General features: G+C 47.0%; 1 long non-coding RNA gene across 2 annotated transcripts in view; it reads left to right on the top strand.

Annotated features, from left to right (window-relative positions):
- Positions 1–2,321: 2,321 nt before the first annotated feature.
- Positions 2,322–17,828, top strand: part of LOC147577171 (uncharacterized) — a 30,599-nt gene continuing 15,092 nt past the window's right edge. The window contains exons 1-4 of one of the 2 annotated variants that reach the window (XR_015239987.1): positions 2,322–2,468; positions 5,601–5,798; positions 15,417–15,586; positions 17,515–17,653. This is a non-coding gene — a long non-coding RNA (uncharacterized LOC147577171). Of the gene's footprint in view, positions 2,469–3,263; positions 4,390–5,600; positions 5,799–15,416; positions 15,587–17,514; positions 17,654–17,828 lie in introns of those variants that run through there. The other variant, XR_015239988.1, reaches the window with a different exon arrangement.

The following is a 17,828-nucleotide window of genomic DNA, read 5'->3' on the forward strand; positions in this document are numbered from 1 at the left end:
GCTCAAACTCACGAACCGTGAGATCATGACCTGAGCTGAAGTTGGACACTTAACTGACTGAGCCACCCAGGTGCCCCAATGGTAAGGAGTTTAGATTTTTGTTTTAAGTGCAATGAGGAGCCATTGAAAAATTTTTAGCCTGGGAGAGATGTGATCTGATTAAAGTTTCAGATGATCACTCTGGCTGTTCATTCACTCATTCAGCCACTATTTATTGAGTGTCAGACAATGTGCTAGGCACCAGAAATAGAAGTAGTGAACAAAATAGAGAAAACCCCTGCCCTGTAGGTGACCTACATCCTTTTCCAAGGATTTCCTGGGACACAGTAATTTTAGTGCTAGAATAGGGAGAGACCTGGGCAAATTGAGATAGTCATCCTACGTGGAGCAGACATTATTTCCCACTAGAAATAGAAAATAAGCAAGACAAACAAGTAAATGGTATGATTGGTTCAGTAGTGATAAGGAAGAGGATCTGAACATTTGAGTAAAGGATGATGTTTTAGATCAGGTGACTAGGGGAAGTTTCCCTGGGAAGGTGAAGGAAGGGCACTAGCAATATTAAAGTTTTGGGGGAAGAGTTTTCCAGGTAGAGGGAACAGTAGATGCAAAGGCTCTGAGGCCACTGTCTGCCTGATGGTGTTTGCAGAGCAGTAAGAAGAGCAGTGTGGCTGGAACAGAAAGTATGAGGACCAGAGTGTTAGAGAGGTAGAGGAGGGAGGGCTTATGATAGGGTTATGTAGGGCTTTGTAGAGCATTATCAGGACTTTGCTGTTCTCTGCGATGGGAACCATCAGGGGTAAGAAGATTGAGAGCTTATGAGTATCACTCTGGTTGCTGTGATAATAAGAGACTGAAGGGGCAAAGCAGAGCAGGGGGCTCTGTTCCTGTGATGAAACTATGACAGTCATCCAAGTGAGAGCTGCTAGGGCTTTGGACCAGGGAGCGGTATATTGTGGAGGCAGCATCATGTTGATGGGTTGAATCTGGTGGTGGGGGTAAGGGAGAAAGTGGGTGAAAGGTGATCTTTTGCGTCTTATTTGAACCGTGTGGGTGGGGTGGAACCAAGAGTTTCACGTGGAGAAGTGCATGGTATCTGCAAGTGGAGATATTGGGGGTGGGGAAAATGCTGTTTAGCCCTTAGGGGACAGCTGTGGACTGGAATGTAAGTTAGGGAATCCGTAGCAAATGCATGGTATTAAGGCTATGAGGATGGGTGTTATCTAGGAAGGAAATATAGAGAGAAGGAATTGAAAGATTGCTCCCAATTTTAGACTCCATGGTAATACATACCTATGCCACTGTTTCATGCTGGGTAGAGTGAACCTTACTCCCTTGACTTTGGATTGACCATGTGACTTAGCTTGGCCAATAAGATGTTAGCAGGTATTATGCTTGTGTAGTTTGGTTCGGTGCCTCATGCTTCTGTCATTGCTGGAAGAATATACCATAGGGAGCTGGACCCCTCAATCTAGCCCCTGAATAAGACATGGCACAGAATTGCTCCAGCTACCCAACAAATTCACAACCTCAAGCAGAGCTGCAGCTGGCCCACAAATGCTAAACAAGAATAAAATGCTTATTGTCATATATAGTTTGTGGTTACTTGTTATGTGGCATGAACTGACTGACACACCTCCCTTCAGCCTCTTGTTCCCATTTTTTCTTAACTCCAGCTCTCCTGCACATTTTAACAGTCTAGAGTCTCCCAGCAGCCAAAGCTTTCCTCTTCTTATTCAAGACCTTCAAATCCTATCCCCTCAGATCTTGCTGGACCAGCTGAGGGGTGTTAGAACACAGCTTTGTTTCTAATAGTGATAACTCGGCAAGCACACAATGCTTCAGCAGGCCTAGAACACATTTCACACACTCTTGTTGGTCCTAGCAACCTCCCGTGGTGAGTGTTCTCACCCTTGTCTTACCAAGGAGGCAGTGGAAGGTCAGAGAGGAGAGTCTTGTACCAGATCCCATAGCTGGAGGAAAGTCAGAAGCCCAGAGGCTGAGTGGAAAGCCTAGTGTTCTTGGGGCCAAGCAGAAACAGAAAAGCAAACATGGGCATTCTGGGTACAGGGTGGAAGGGAAATTTGTCTCTCACCAAATAACCATTTGTTCCTTTTGAATTCTATACCGTGTATTACCTACACACACACACACACACACACACACACACACACACTTGCACACATACATACACAGCCCAGGAATCATGAGTAATATTAACATACTTAAAGAATCCATCTATGAGTTGAAGGACTGGGAAAGGGATTTATAGAGGTACACTTTTTCTGTTTCTAGTTCTGTCCAAGGGAGGAAGCCTGCGGAGCAATATCCCAGCAAGGCTTCTCCATTCCTAGTTCCAATTTCTCCCCACCAGGACTTTGGATGGATGGAGACTCATGAGCTGGAAGCACTGAAAGTTCTAGAGGAGGAGAGCCTGCTCTGCATGGGATCCTGCCCTGCATTGTGTGGTGAGCATGCTTCCTGGGGGTCAGAAACCTCTGGGGTACCAGTGCCCCCTTTTCCTGGCAGCAAGGTCGAGAGACAGACAGCTACTGACATGTCAGCCGGGAGAAACCCCAAATCGAACCCCCTTGAGCTCTGACACCCCACCCCTCTTTGAATGCACACGCCTTCTAGTAATAGTAGTCCCATTCAAGTGTGGGTGCTTTTTGTTTTAAAAACAGAGAGATAGGGGCGCCTGGGTGGCGCAGTCGGTTAAGCGTCCGACTTCAGCCAGGTCACGATCTCGCGGTCCGTGAGTTCGAGCCCCGCGTCAGGCTCTGGGCTGATGGCTCAGAGCCTGGAGCCTGTTTCAGATTCTGTGTCTCCCTCTCTCTCTGCCCCTCCCCGGTTCATGCTCTGTCTCTCTCTGTCCCAAAAATAAATAAACGTTGAAAAAAAAATAAAAAATAAAAACAGAGAGATAAAGTCCACATCTGTCCACAGCCCCTGCAGTCTCTCCGCCTTTGATTTCCCATCTATAAAAAGAGGTGTTGTGTGGCGGGGTGGGGGTGGTGGGGTTGGGTGAGGAGAGGGTGAGCATCTCAGGCTGGGGCTGGGGAGGTACCTAGGAGGGAGGGAGGATTAGAATCTTGGGGGGACAAAAGCCGCCCTCTGAAAAGGCAAACTCACAATGACCACAATGAGCATAGCTTTGTTTTGTTTTGTTTGTTTTCCTTTTGGTCCGTACATATCAAAGCATTTGAAACTTCCAGTGACATTAAAGGAAGATAGATGTGAGATATTAAACAAATGCGGGTGAAGAAAAGACTGCCAGGACAGCAGGCTGGCAGGTGGGACTTGAAAAGGCTGCATTTGCAGTTGCAGAAAAGAGAAACTCTTCTTTCAATCCAGTATCCCAAGAGGCCTGGACAATTGGGGTAAACTCGGAGGATCAGACGTGCAGACAAAACCAGCATCTGCATTTGAAACGGGCTCCCGGGGGCTCTTCAGGGAAGCTAGCGGCGGGATCTGCCCGCTGACGGGTTGGTCCTGTCCAGATAACATTCCAGAAAGCCTACCGCTCTGATTGCCGACCCTGGGTGTTCGGGTCCAGGAACGGCCCCGAAAGAAACCCTGCGCCAAAAGCTGGAGGGCGGCAGAACGGGCGGATGCCCCCGGGGCTTGGCTCTTTTGCTGAAGGTCACCTCCAAACGGGACTGGGAATAAACTCTCCTTGTTTGCCTCTCGCCCGGCCTAAGCCTCGGGTCCTCTTGGGTGTCGTCCAGGACGCCCGGCACGGCTGCTTACAATGGCGCTCAGACGACAGATGGCGGGCGGGGAGGGGAGGGGCGGGGAGGGGAGGGGCGCCGGCAGGTGCGCGGGGGAGACGCGCCGCCGCAGCGCGAGACGCCGTCTGTCGGCTGAATGGATTGCCGCCCGTCGGCTGCAGCGGCGGCCGCCGGGCCCCGCGAACAATAACCGAATTCTCCGACCCCACCCCCACCCCCGCGCCGGGCTGGGCCACGCGCCAGCCGGGCGAGCGGACCATTGTGCTGCGCAGGCCGGGCTCGTCTATCCCGGTGCGCCGGAGCCTCGGGGCTGGGCCAGTGTGCGCCCGCGCACACGCACACGCAGGCTCACACGCTCCCGCGGGGCTCGGGGCCAGTGAGTCCCTGAAAAGGTCACAGGTGTGGCGAGCCCCGTGCCGAGGACGCAGTGGCTTTCTTTGCTGGCACACAAGCCGACTAGAGAAAGCAGGGGCGTTTGCTTCGGACTGACAGTATCAGAAGCCAAGGGGCCACAGTGTCAGCCAGGGCAGCCACATCGACAGCCCTGGATCGGAGTTGCAAGGGCTGCAACCTGGCCGTGGCACTGCCACGTGTTGGTGCCAAGTGGGTGCGCCCGCTGAGTACTTTTTCAAGAGCGCTCATTTTGCCTCGCTAGCCGGTAGGTCTTCGCAACTAGTGTTGTAGGCTAGGTCCCTTCCCCATGCTTTATACTCCTTAAAATGAATCTGAACCCGGCAAGGCAGGAGACAGGACAGCAGCCCTTTCTGCCCATCCCCTTAGGCCTGAAGCTTTCCTGAAGTCCGGCAGTACTTCTGTGAGTTTAGTGGACTGTTCAGTCCTGAGGGCAGTGGAACAATTGGGCGCATCCATTGCAAATGGAGGCAGTACCCCTTTGTTATTGAGGAGCTAATGGCAGCCGGGTGACCTGAGGCTGTGGATGTTTGCATGTTTAAGGTATGCGTGTGTGTGTGTGTGTGTGTGTGTGTGTGTGTGTGTGTGTGGCTTTGAGGGGGGTTTGTGTGCCCTCAGGGCTTCTAAGAAGTGCTTCAGTGACCTTCCCTCCCCCACTTCCCTACACTGTGTGGACAAGTGACAATGAACACTACACAACAAAGGAAACGTGAGGCTCTTGTTTTGAAAAAAATTATTCCCTGTAGTAAATGGAGGGGGTGCCCTGTGAGAGGAAGTCCCTTATAATGGCCACAATTCCTGTCCTGCCTTTCTCTAGTAGCGACAGCGTTCTGTGTCCTTGCTGCTATCACTCAACTGGATTATATGTAAAACATTATAATCCCTGCCTCCTTGCTTTCTTTAATTATTTGCTTCCATTTTGGGATCCGTGTATAATCCGTGTATAATCCGTCTATAATATGATACATATGTATCATGCATACATGGTATACACATTAAAATATATATGTATATGTTTGTGTGTGTGTATATATATATATATATATATATATATATATATATATATACACACACACACACACACACACACGTGTGTGTGTGTGTGTGTGTGTGTGTGTGTGTATACGGATATAGGGCTTGCGGGACCATGGAGAAGTCATTTTATTCAGTAATTCTGCTTTACAGAGTAATAACACACCAGAAGGGAAATTCAACATTTTTCTGGTGCAGTATTTCTCAGGTTTTATCATTCACATACCACCCTTGTGACTTTTGTCATATCATGTACCACCTATAACAGTATTTACTTAATATGTTTCTGTAAGTCCTCTTGCTTTTTCACTTAAATTTATTTTTAAAGGATGTTTTAGAGGTGACTCTGAGGACACGGTAACATGACTGTGGCTCCCTTTTCATCCGCTTCAAAATGAATCTCTCTCTCTTTCCTTCACTAAACAGTTGTAGGGACCGGTGAAAAGAATGAGGAATGGTTGTTCTCCCCATCAGTTCATGAAATACTTGAAACAAGGTTGGAGAAGAGGTGGAGCCTGTGGAATTTGGGCCTGATCTGTGGCCCCTCAAGGGAAGGCTGACACTGGGCCAGATGAAGACACCTGTGCCTCATCCCAGCAGCTAAGAAGTTGTTGAACCAGCGGGGTAAGTTCCCTTGTTCCTGGGGTTGGTGACTGCATGAAACCCAGACCGAGGAGGTATTTTCCAGATGCTTCTGCAGGAGATGGGCAGCATGACCACATCTAAGCTGCCTTGATTAGGATAGGGTCCTTTCCCCCTTTTTTCCACCAACAGAATGCCCATCCCTTAGGGTGCTCCAGCACTTGGACCTGAGCCTCAGTGAACTGGCAGAGAGAGGAAGGACAAACAGAGCATACATCCAGTGACCTAGAACTGCTGAAAGAGGCAGATGGCAACATGAATTTTAAAAAAATAAGCACTACAGATATTTAAATATAGTAAAAAGAGACTGTGGAGCTAAAAATATGATTTCCCAATTAAATGGTTCAGTTGATGAGTTGAAGGAGAAAATGATCACTACTGAGATTCAGATATGCAGCCTGGTAAATCAAGGTCAGCAAATAGCTTAAAGTTCAGAACAAAAAATATAGAGATGGAAATTAGAGGGAAAAATGCTTTGGCAGGGCAGATCTAATGACCTAACATATAAATAACAGGACTTCCAGAAGAAGAAAATGGAATAGATGAAAGAAATAATAAATGTGATTGAAAAATATTGCCCTGAGCTGAAGGAAAACTTCAATCTGTAAGATTGAAAAGATTTCCTGGGGGCTCTCTGCAGGCTCAGTCGGTTGAGCGGCCTAATTTGGCTCAGGTCGTGATCTCATAGCTCGAAGGCTCATGAGTTCAAGCCCCCAATTGGGCTCTGTGCTGACAGCTCAGAGCCTGGAGCCTGCTTCAGATTCTGTGTGTGTGTGTGTGTGTCTCTCTCTCTGCCCTCCCCTGCTCACACTCTGTCTCTGTCTCTCTCTCAAAAAATAATAAAATAAACAACAACAGCAACAAAAAAGATTTCCTGAATTTCAGACTGAACTGACAAGAAAGTACCTAGGTCTATTTCTGAACCCTGAGGATAAAAGAGGAAAATGTTGTAAGGTCCAGGCAATTACCTCAACTGACCTATAAAGAGAAAAGAACCAGATTGGCATTACACTTTTCATCTAGTACTAAAGCTAGAAGCTAATGAAATAGACTTTATAGGACTGTGCCTATTCAAGTTATCTACCTGTTAAGGAAAAAGAAATATATCGAGGCTAATCATAAATGAACCAGGAGAGAATGGAATGCAAAAGTAGAATAGAACATTCAAATTAACAAGGGGGAAAATGGAAACCAGCAAAAATAAGAAAAAGTAAAAGAGTGAGGAAAATACTTACAGTCTGTTCTCTTTATTCTAGGATTCCGTATCTGCAAATTTACCTACTTGCTAAACTTGCTTTGTAACCCCAAAATCAGTATTGCAAAATGCAATATGTACAGGGAATACAAGATATATGGCTACTTTGGAAAACAGTTTGGCAGTTTCTTACGAACTAAACTCTTACCATATGATCCTAATTGAACTCCTAAGTATTTAACCAAATGAGTTGAAAATTTATGTTCAAATAAAAGCTGCACATGGATGTTTATGACAGTCTTATTTATAATTACCAAAACTTGGAAGCAACCACAATGTCCTTCAGTAAATGAATGGATAAAATTAACTGAGGTACATGAAGACAGTGAATATTATTCAGTGCTAAGAAGAAATGAATCATCGAGCCATGAAAAGATATGGAGGGGCCTTAAAGCATATTACTAAGTGAAAGAAGTGATCTGAAAAGGCTATGTACTGTATGATTCCAACTATATGTCATTCTGGGAAAGGCAAAGTATGGAAGCAGTAAAAGATCAGTAGTTTCAATGTTAAAAAAAATTAAAAGAAAAAAAGATCAGTAGTTTCTAGGGGTTGAGAGGAGAGAGGGAGGAATGAATAGGTGGAGCTCAGAGTATTTTTAGGTCAGTGAAACTACTCTGTATGATACCATAATGGTGGATACATCTCATTATACATTTGTCCAAACCCATACAATGTATAACACCAAGAGTGAACACTAATGTCAAGCATGGATTTTGGGTGACAATGATGTGTCAATGTAGGTTTATGACTTGTAGCAAATATAGCACTCTGGTGTGGGATGTTGATAGTGGGGGAGGGAGTGGCCACGTGTGTAGGGACACAAAGGGTATGTAAAAACTTTTTGTATATTTTCCTTTGGTCTTTCTAATATCTGGAAAACTTAATCCTGACAGGTGTACTTAAAGTACCTCCCTACCTCAAGCCCTGCTTCCCCCAACTGTGTTAAAATGGGAAGCTGTTTTTCAAAAAGCAAGAAAATAAAAACAAAAAAGGAAGCCATATTTTCACCATAATAGAAAAATAAGATATACTTAAAATAAGTAGAAGGTAGCCGAAAAAGTGAATATAATAAAATCAAAACGAAGTTATTAAATTCTAGCTGCTATTGCCAGCAGATGGCTCAGAGCTAAGGCCTGCTCAATATGGTATAAAGGAAGATCACAGTCATTAGAGAAGTGTTAAAGGCCCGCCAGCACCAAATGGAGACCTTCTCTTCTACAGGATTAAGGAACTGAAAAGGGACTGCAAAGGACAGTGCTCCTTCAGTGCCTGCTTTGATATCGTTTGAGGCTCTGCTCCTGTGTCACCTAAAATCCCTGGTGTCTGAGCTCCAGTCCTTGGGAAATGCTGATTTAGTCTAAACCTATAGCCAGCCCCTGGAAAGATGGGCACCTCACACAAGGTCAAACAGCTGGGTGGTAGTGTGTCCTACCACACCAGGCTGGCTCCTCCTGAAGAAACAGAATTCTCTCTAGATGTTTTAAAGAAGCAGCAAAATCAGGAGATGACATTCAGTTCTATTCTTTGCTGGTCGTGGAAAATAACTCCTTGCTCTTTTCCTTTCAGTCACTTAGACAAATAATCTCATTTATATGAAAATTAAAGTAGATGTTCAAGGGGTGGCATGGAATATATAAAGCACGGAATATATCTAGGAGGAGAAAAATATTCATCAAGAAACCATTTAAAATGCTTTGTCTTGTTTCTCAGGGCGGGGAAGGAATTTAAGAATAGAACTCACGGAAGCAAGAGTTCCAAATGGAAGAGGGCAGTGGTGGGTAATTATAATGTGATGGGTAATTATGGTTTTCCAGGAAGTGCCTGAATTACAGGGCCGGTGTCATTTCCATGTCGCTTCCTTCTGAGAAAAATAATGCAAGCCAAAAAAAATTAACGTCTGGCCCGTAGGCATTTGAAACCTGTACACACCTTGTCCAAGGCAAGGCAGCTTTGTTTCAGGGGCTCACGACTGTCCCCGTCCTTCTTCCAGCTCGGGTCACCTGGCGTGAGGGGTAGCTCTCAGTGACTTCTCCACCTCCCCTGACCGCTCTCTATAGTGAAGGTGGCACTGTTCACCAGGCTCCTCCCTGGCTTCTCTGTGGCTCCAAGAGAGATGAAATGGCGAGAAAGTCAACACCGATGAGGTCATGGAGAATGGGCAGCCGTGAAATAGCAGATTCTGTTTCCCTTCTCCTCTGTACAAAGGCAACCTTTCATTCCCTTGGAAAAATCCACTGTGGGCCCTCGTGAAGAAGTGGTCTTCCCCAGGACTCCTGTTTACTTAGCTCTCGCCTAGGAGGCCAGGACTGGCTGACACAAATGCCACCCTTTTTAAGGCATACTGACCTCAAATTGGCAGCGTGGAGAAATGAGAGTTTGTGTGTGGGGCCCACAGGGAAGGTCCATGGAATTTTCCTGCACCATTTTGACTGCAACAGGAGCAGCTGTTTCATGCAGTTGTTTTGATGCGGGGACATTTTGACTCAGCCTAAAACCCAACCGTTAAACTTTAGGCTTAAAAAAAAAAAAAAAGGCCAAGTACACGCATTCCTATCGTATTCCTGAGCCTCACCTCCTTGGGTGGGGTAAGAATCAGAAATGGAATAGGGGTGATAAGATTCTTTTTGCAAATTGATGATTTTAAAACGTGTTTTACACTTTGACAAAACCGGTCAGAACATCAAGAAGGTGGCATCAGAGTGGTAACGTTCAAACATCCAGCTGCTCATCTAGCCCCACTCTTGCCCCCCAGTATGGCACCCTTTTTCTCATATTGTCTTCCGTGTTGATTCTTGTCACAGTCCCAACACACACTCTGTAGAGACAGGCACCCCTTCTTCTGAGCCTCTGACAGTAACAGCTGTTCAGTGCATGCTTACTTGACTAATAGAATAAAATGTGCTTATATTCAGCTGGGACTTTCCCACATCTCTGAAAAGCAAAGATGATAAATGAAGAAAGATCTCTAGACCAGTGGTTTGGTTTCTTCAAACTCTTTGACCACAATCTGTAAGAACAAAAAAAACTTTATATTGCAACCTACTGTAGTATAATCGCGCGCGCACACACACACACACACACACACACACACACACACACCTGATACAAAAGTTTTATGAAATAAAACTCCCATTCACTTTGTTGTTTTCTATTCTAGGCTATTTTGTTCTCTATTTCATTTTTTAAAATGCTTGAAAATTTTGCATTCGGTTGATTTGATGAACACCTAATGAATGGTGACCCACAATATGAAAAAAACACTCCTGACACTTGCTGGACTGTTTCTGACACTCCTCACAGGACACCATCCTCCTATGTCACCACTTCTTCCTAACTGGCCTCCCTGAAGGTACATGAGAAGGCATTGCACCACGGGGGGAGAGCTGCCTGCAGGGATGTGGAGAGAGCCTAAGAGAGGGCAGAAGGCCACTTTTGGCTACCCAGAGCCCTTCTGGCCAGCGCTCCGCTCTCCTGTCTGCAGCCCCTTCCTTCTTGTTATAATTCCTATGTGCTCTTGCCTCAGCACTCACCCTTGCCCCCTCTGTGGTCCCGCCTCTCAGTCCCTGATTTTCTTTGAAACACATGAGTGAGGTGTGATTGACATGTAAAAGGCTGTAGATATTTAATACGTACAAGTCAGTGAGTCTGGGGATCAAGTTTATGCCTGTGAAACATTCACCACCGAGGCCATAGCCATGTCCATCACCTTCCAAAGTTTCCTCTTGCCCCTTTGTTTTTTATTATTATTGTTGTTGTTGTTGTTACTATTATATGTGTGGTAAGAACACTTAACATAAAATCTGTCCACCTACAAAATTTTAAGCAATACAGTATTGTTAGCTATAGACACTATACAATAGAGCTCCCCAACTTACTTATCTTGCATACCTGAAACTTTGTACTCTTTGACCATCACCTCCCCATTACCTCTGCCCCCCAACCCCTGGCAAGCACCATTTTATTCTCTGCTTCTATGAGTTTGACTATTTTAGATTCTACCTAGAAGTGAGTTTATGCAGTATTTGTCTTTCTGTGTTTGGCTTATTTCAGTTGGAATAATGACCTCAAGTTCCATTGTATTAATCAGAGTTCTTCAGAGAAACAGAACCAACGTGATACATATATACATTTATTATGGGGTTCCTGGGTGGCTCAGTCTGTTAAGGGTCTGACTTCAACTCAGGTCATGATCTCATGGTTCGTGAGCCTTGCATTGGGCCCTCTGCAGTCAGCATAGAGCTCACTCCGGATCCTCTGTCCCCTTTTCCTCTGCTCCTCCCTCTCTCGTGCTCTCTCTCTCTCTCTCTCTCAAAAATAAATAAACATTAAAAAGAAAAAAACAAAAACAAACCTTGCCATTAAAAAAAGAGGACATTTATTATAGGAACTGACTCATGCTGTTATGGAGGCTGAGATGTCCCACAGTCTGCCATCTGCAAGGCAGAGAACCAGGGAAGCCAGTGGCTGAGAACCAGGAGAGCACTGGTGTAAGCCTGGAGACCCAGGAGCTCCAATATGTGAGGGCAGGAAAAGATGGATGTCTCAGCTCAAGAAGAGAGAGCATATTGGCCCTTCCTTCACCTTTTTGTTCCAACTGGGTCCTCAATGGATTGAATGATGCCTGCCCACATCGGTGAGGGTGGACCTCTTTACCCAGTTGACTGAATGAATCAAATGCTAATCTCTTCTGGAAACACCCTCACAGGCACATCCAGAGATAATGTGTTACCAGCCATCTGGGCATCCCTTAGCCCGGTCAAGTCGACACATAAAAGTAATCGTCACATCCATACATATTGTTGCAAATGACAGGATTTCCTTGTTTTTCTTTATTTTAAGGCTAAATAATATTCCATGGTATATGCCACAATTTCTTTGTGTATATGCCACATTTTCTTTATCCATTCATCTGTCAGTGGATATGAGGGTTGTTTCCATACCTCTACTATGGTGAGTCTCAGCCCCTGACTTAGCGTACCCAAGCACACCATGCCCCACTTGACAAAGGTCCTGATGAACTGATCTTTGGACCAGAAGATTCCTGCCACTGCATGCGGACAATGGGGGAAGATAGAATTTGGTGCCCAAGTCCTCCAGATAAGGTCTAAGCGTCACAAAGGAGACACTGTGTTAGCACCTCAGAACTAGAAGGGGTTTGAGCCATTACCTACACGAAGCCTTCCTTTTACAGACACGGTTGGGGCTCAGAGCCTCCCCCAGATCTTCACGCTCTATCAGAACATGCCCACCTAGCATGGCAGAGCTTCTCCCAGCCCCACGTGGGCTGGCCTGGCCACTAGCATTGAGTCCTGCCTGGGACACTCATACCACTGGTAGTGGTCTGATCTTGGGCAAGGCTCTTGCCTCTGTGACCTCAGCATACTGATCTATAAACATGGGGATAAAAGCCCCGTCAAAAACAGTTGTTACCGTGATCATTTTATTCATTGATTCATTGAACAAACATTTGTTAAATTAGGAACTACTATATGCCAAGCTCTGTTCTAGATCCTAGGAATACAGCAATGAATAAGATAAACAATCTGTCATCATGGAATTTATATTCTACTGGGGGAGACAGTTAATAAGCAAATCAATAGGTGCATATATAAGCTAATATTCAGAAGTGAAAAGGGCTATAAAAAATGAGAGAGAGAGGAGAGATTTATGGAGGGAAAGCAATGTGGGAAGGCCTACAAGTCAAAGGTAAGCGGTGCTGCATTGCACCCAGTCCGGGCCACCTGCCCTGGCTGGGACACAGGGCCCTGTGCTGCTGGGTTCCCTCAGGCAGCTTTTTGGGAAGAGCCAGCTGTGGGTTTCTGAAAGACTTTCCCAGTCAGAAAGGCCTGGGGTATGAGAATAGCATCTTGGGGGTGTGAGGGTCTGAACACCCTCTCTGGCCTGTGGCCTGTGGTTGCCTCCCAGCCCCACTGAGCTGCTCCAGTGGACTTCTTTGTAGGCTGGTGGTTAAGTGGGCAGACACGTCTGGGTGCACAGCCCTTGCTGGTCCAGCCGCAGCCGTGAGCAAGTGCGTGTTGCACTGCCTGCCTCCTCAGACAGAGTGCCACATCCTGGTCTTTCTCACACCCTCTCCCAGTTTTTCCAAAATTCCCTGGGGCAAATGAGACTCACTGTGAAGCTCAGACTATACTATGGAGGGGCTGGTGTGTCTCGTCTGGTGGGGTCCCCTGGCAGGGTCACTGGCAAGGACATCTCCTGGCTTCTAGCCCTGGAAGAGGGGCAGAACTGTCAGAGCAGGTAGAGTTAGTCTGCTTCCCTTCCTTCTTCTGCCTCCCCTCTAGTCTACAGTTGCCTCCTTCCCGAAAGAAGTGACAAATGAGCCATCCTTGGTGAAGGAGAGAAAGGACAGCACACCAAGCTCCCTGTGACTGAGACAGTGGTGGTGATGGCCAGTCAGGGAGGGGCAGTGACCTCAGCCTGAGCGTGTGCAGTGTCAGAGCCTGGGAGCCCAGCTGGCGTGGCCAGCAAGAGACGGCGGGAAGTCTGGCTGGAGTGTAGGCTGAGTCATCTCAACGCGGCAGAGTCCGGGGTAGTCACGCCTGTGAGTGATGAGCACCTTGAGGAAAGACAACGTCACTGAAGTGTCTGGAAGGTGAATCAGGGAGCCACAGAATAGAGGGCTCTGCATTCCTGGGGATGGCTTCCTCTTACTGCCTTGTTCTGATAGGTTTTCTTCCCTGAGTGACCTCAAAGGAATTTTGAGCTTTGCAGTTGATGTTTCTATAGCAAAATGAGCTGGGGTGTCTCAGAGCGTCACAGGGTGAAATCTGTGGGGTTTCAGAGGTTGATAGCCATTCTTGTCTTCCTTCTTTCCCTTTGGGTTCCTCCTTTTTTCCTTCCTTTCTTCTTTCCTTCCTCCCTCTCTCCCTCCCTCCTTCCCTTCCTTCCTCCCTAACTTCCTGCCTTTCTTCTTTCATTCCTTTCTTCCGTCCTCTCCTCCCTCTTTCCTTCCTCCCTTCCTCCCTCCCTCCCTCTCTCCCTCCCTCCCTCCGTCACTCCTTCCCTCCCTGCCTTCCTACCCTCCTTCCAGCATGTCCATATTCATCTTACCAATATTTATTAAACAACAACTGTGTGCCAAGCAGTATAGCCTGGGGACACAGAGGTGAATGAAATACAGATGGTCCCTGCTCTCACACATCCTGTAGTCTAGGGTGATAGAAATCATCACAAATAATTACCTGCAATTTGAACCTAGTCCAGGGGCTCTGAATGCACCTAACAGAGGTCTTGGCAGGACCTGGAGGGCCAGGGAGGGCTTCCTTGAGGACAGTACTGTTAGGATGAGACAGGGAGGATGGGAAGTTCACCAGGGAAGAGCATTCCAAGCAGAGGTGTTGGAGAAAGTGGAGAGCTTGATGACTTTGAGAACAGGGTAGTTATTGTGGCCTGAGTGGGGGAGGGGAGAAGAAATGAAGGGCCAAAGCAGGATTCAGGGCCAGCAGGGCCAGGGAGGCTGTGCTGAGGAGCCAGGGCTCTATCCTCAGAGCCCTTCGTCGTCAGGGGTGGGTGGAGGATGATCCACGTGAGCCCTGTAGGGACATGTGAGATTCTGCTCATGGAGTGTTCTGACCCTGCACCATCAGTCACACCACATACAGTCAGGGAGAGGCTCTGGACCACGTGTCCTGTTCTAGGAGGCTGGCTTTTAGGCATCATCCTGTCCAGATCCGCCGTGGGTGACTGTGGGCAGAGGCTTCTGTTCCCCTCACTGTCTCTAAGGACGAACAGTAGCAGTGGCTACAGGGAAGGCTTTTGCTTTTTTAAATGGACAGTCCAGGCCCAGAGGGAGGCTGCTGACTGTCTCCCTTCAAGCCAGAAAACCCTGGGGTCATAGTTACATAGCAGCCTGTTCATTGTGCCACAGTGCCTTACTCTAGGAACTGGGAAAGTCTCAAGGAAGAATCAAGTAGTTCACAGATACTTTGATATAGTAGAAGGAATACAGGCTTTGGAGCCAGAAAGATTTGGACTTGGATTCTGGATCTGCCACTAGCTGTGTGGCCTTGGACAGACCACTTAGCCCTCTGAGCCTCATGTGCTCATCTGTAGCTAGGGGACAATTGCAATAAGCTACCCTTATCCTGTCCTATCAAGGATTACTGATAGTGTTTGTAAGATGTTCAGCACAGTGGAGGGCAAAAGTAGCCCTTCAGTATTTGGTAGATGTAGGAAAAGTTTAAACCATCTTAGAGAGGTGGTTTTTCACTTGTGCTCTGGAAAAAGAGAAGCCTCATCTGCCATGAATGCCCTCTAATAGTCCTTTGTGAGTCAAACTGTCACTGCTAGGACATCCTGCCTTTTGTCTCTCTGCATGGCAGCTGGAGCCCACCTCCCTCGGTCTGCCCAACGTCGAGCCTGGCAGTATCAGGGCACCACCCCTGGAGAGAAGCACCCAGGCCCCTGGCTACCTACAGGACCTCTCCTCATCTAGTTCCTACTGAAGAGCTCACAGATCACAGAGAATACTCTGGTCCTGCTGAAGCAGCAGGTAAGCTGCCTGGGATAAATCACACACACACAAGCACAGGTGTCCCTCTCCCTGTCACTGTCCCTAGACCACACACCAAGACCTATCATTTCCGGCTCTAACCCTTCCCAGGACCAGGGCAGAAGAGACCAACCCTGAGGTGAGCAAGGGGACAGGACGAGGATACAGGGTTTCTGGGGCTACACACACACACACACGAACATGGATATAACACATAATTATGTAACACACACAGATGCATAGGGTGACCCCAAGACCAGAGACAGCCAGATACTTAAGCACGTGATAACATTGTTTAATTTTCCATTGGGTCTCTTATCTGTGAACAAGGATGATAGTAAAAGGGTAATGTTGTCAGGATTATACATAAGGTATGTGGAACACTGCCTGGCCCAGACTGAGCACTCAGCTTTTGCTTGCTATGATTTATTACAGCTAGAAACCCTCACAGGACACAGACAGATATGGGAATACAAAGATACCCAGGGCCAGCAGGATCAGATCACAAGCACACACATAGCCCATGTCTGCCCCTAGACAGAACATGCAAATGCCTACCTATCCAAGGAAAGCCCACTGGTGGCCAGTCTGGTAGGGCTCACATGGCTTGGTCTTGGCCAAGTAAGGCCTGGTCTATTTCAGCCACAGGGCAGCAAAGGAAATGAAATTGTTCTGCACATTCAAATGAGCAGAGTTTTGAGATGGAGAGTGGATGGAGGCCAGGGAGAGAGGGACCGTGTGAGGAGAGGCAGGAAGCTGGGCCTGAGAGGTCAAAAAGCCCGTTTTAAAGAGGGCGGTGGTGTATTTTAAGCTGTCTGATGGCTTGTCCTGCAGTGTAGACCCCACCCACCTCTGACTTGTCAGTGGAAGATGCTTTGTTAATAGCATCTGACGTGACAGGCATTTGGGGATGATCAAAGAAAGGGGGCCGTGTCCCATATCTGAGGTAATGCACCACTGGCCACAATCAAGGCAAGAGACAAAAGAGGTGCAATTGCATGGGAGCAGGAAATTAGAGTCAGCAGACCGGGAGAGAGGGGAGAGACCCAAGGCCAATGGAAGATATCATCATCAGATGGGTGTCAGAGCCATTACAATGGCTGAGAGTGCAGGACCCTCCAGGTGGCCAGCCTCTGGATTATAAGCTGCCAGAAATATGAGCACTTACGTCCAACTCTCTTTAAAACAATATCCCCACCTGCTAAGGGAGGCTGGAGGGAGGGGTGCGGGAATTGTGTGGGTTTAGTAAGAGAAAGCTCAGTGAGAGGTGGGGGTGGGGCAGAGGAAAAGGTGTGTTGTGGTCAACTTGAAAGCAGTGTGGGTTATATCTCGAGGCATGGCCTCTAGGAACTTTCTCTGCAATTTATCAAGAGATTTCCTGTGATCCCACACTGGTTATATTTAAGAGGAGTCTGTGAGTGGCCCTCAGATGATTAGTACCTATCATCTTTCTTTTGAGGAAGAAGCTACTCTTTAAACTCTGTGATTGACGCACATGGACTCTGGACGTCTGGGGAGTTTAAGGAGGAGATCAATTGCTTTTGAAGAAAAGGTGGCCATCTGGGTAGCACAGGTGCAAGGTAGCCGGAGCTGCAAGGTGGCAGATGGTTTGGTCCTCTGAAGACAAATTAGGGAACCCAGAAGATGACAGACGGGCAGATGTTGGGTGATTGTGAAAGGAGTTTGCCCAGGTAAAACAGATTTTTTTTTATTTGGGCTGAGCATAAGGATTTCACCACTATTTATTAACTGCCTTTCAAACTTTGCCCACAAACACAGTGGGAATCTCTTTGTGGCAGATTAGTTTGAAAAATATCTCCAGCAATAAAAAGAAGAGAAGGGAGAGGCCAGGCAGATCTATCATCCCTTACCTGCAATTCCAAAATGTAAAACAGCTCTGAAAACTTTTAAGTTTTTTTTTTTTTAAGATTTTATTTTTCAGTAATCTCTACACCCAACATGGGGCTCGAACTCACAACCCTGAGATCAAGAGTCACAGGCTCTACCGACTGAACCAGCCAGGAGCACCTGATAACTCATTTGGGGGCACTTGGGTGGCTCAGTAGGGTAAGCGTCCAACTTCAGCTCAGGTCATGATCTGGTGGTTCACAGGTTCAGGCCCCACATCGGGCTCTGTGCTGACACCTCGGAGCCTGGAGCCTGCTTCAGATTCTGTGTCTCGCCCTCTCTCTGCTCCTCCCCCACTCATACTCCCTCTGTCTCTCAAAAATAAAACATTACA

Source organism: Puma concolor, chromosome C2 (genome assembly GCF_028749965.1).
Source record: "Puma concolor isolate L17-30 chromosome C2, mPumCon1.1.hap2, whole genome shotgun sequence".
In the NCBI taxonomy this organism is placed as follows: domain Eukaryota; kingdom Metazoa; phylum Chordata; class Mammalia; order Carnivora; family Felidae; genus Puma; species Puma concolor.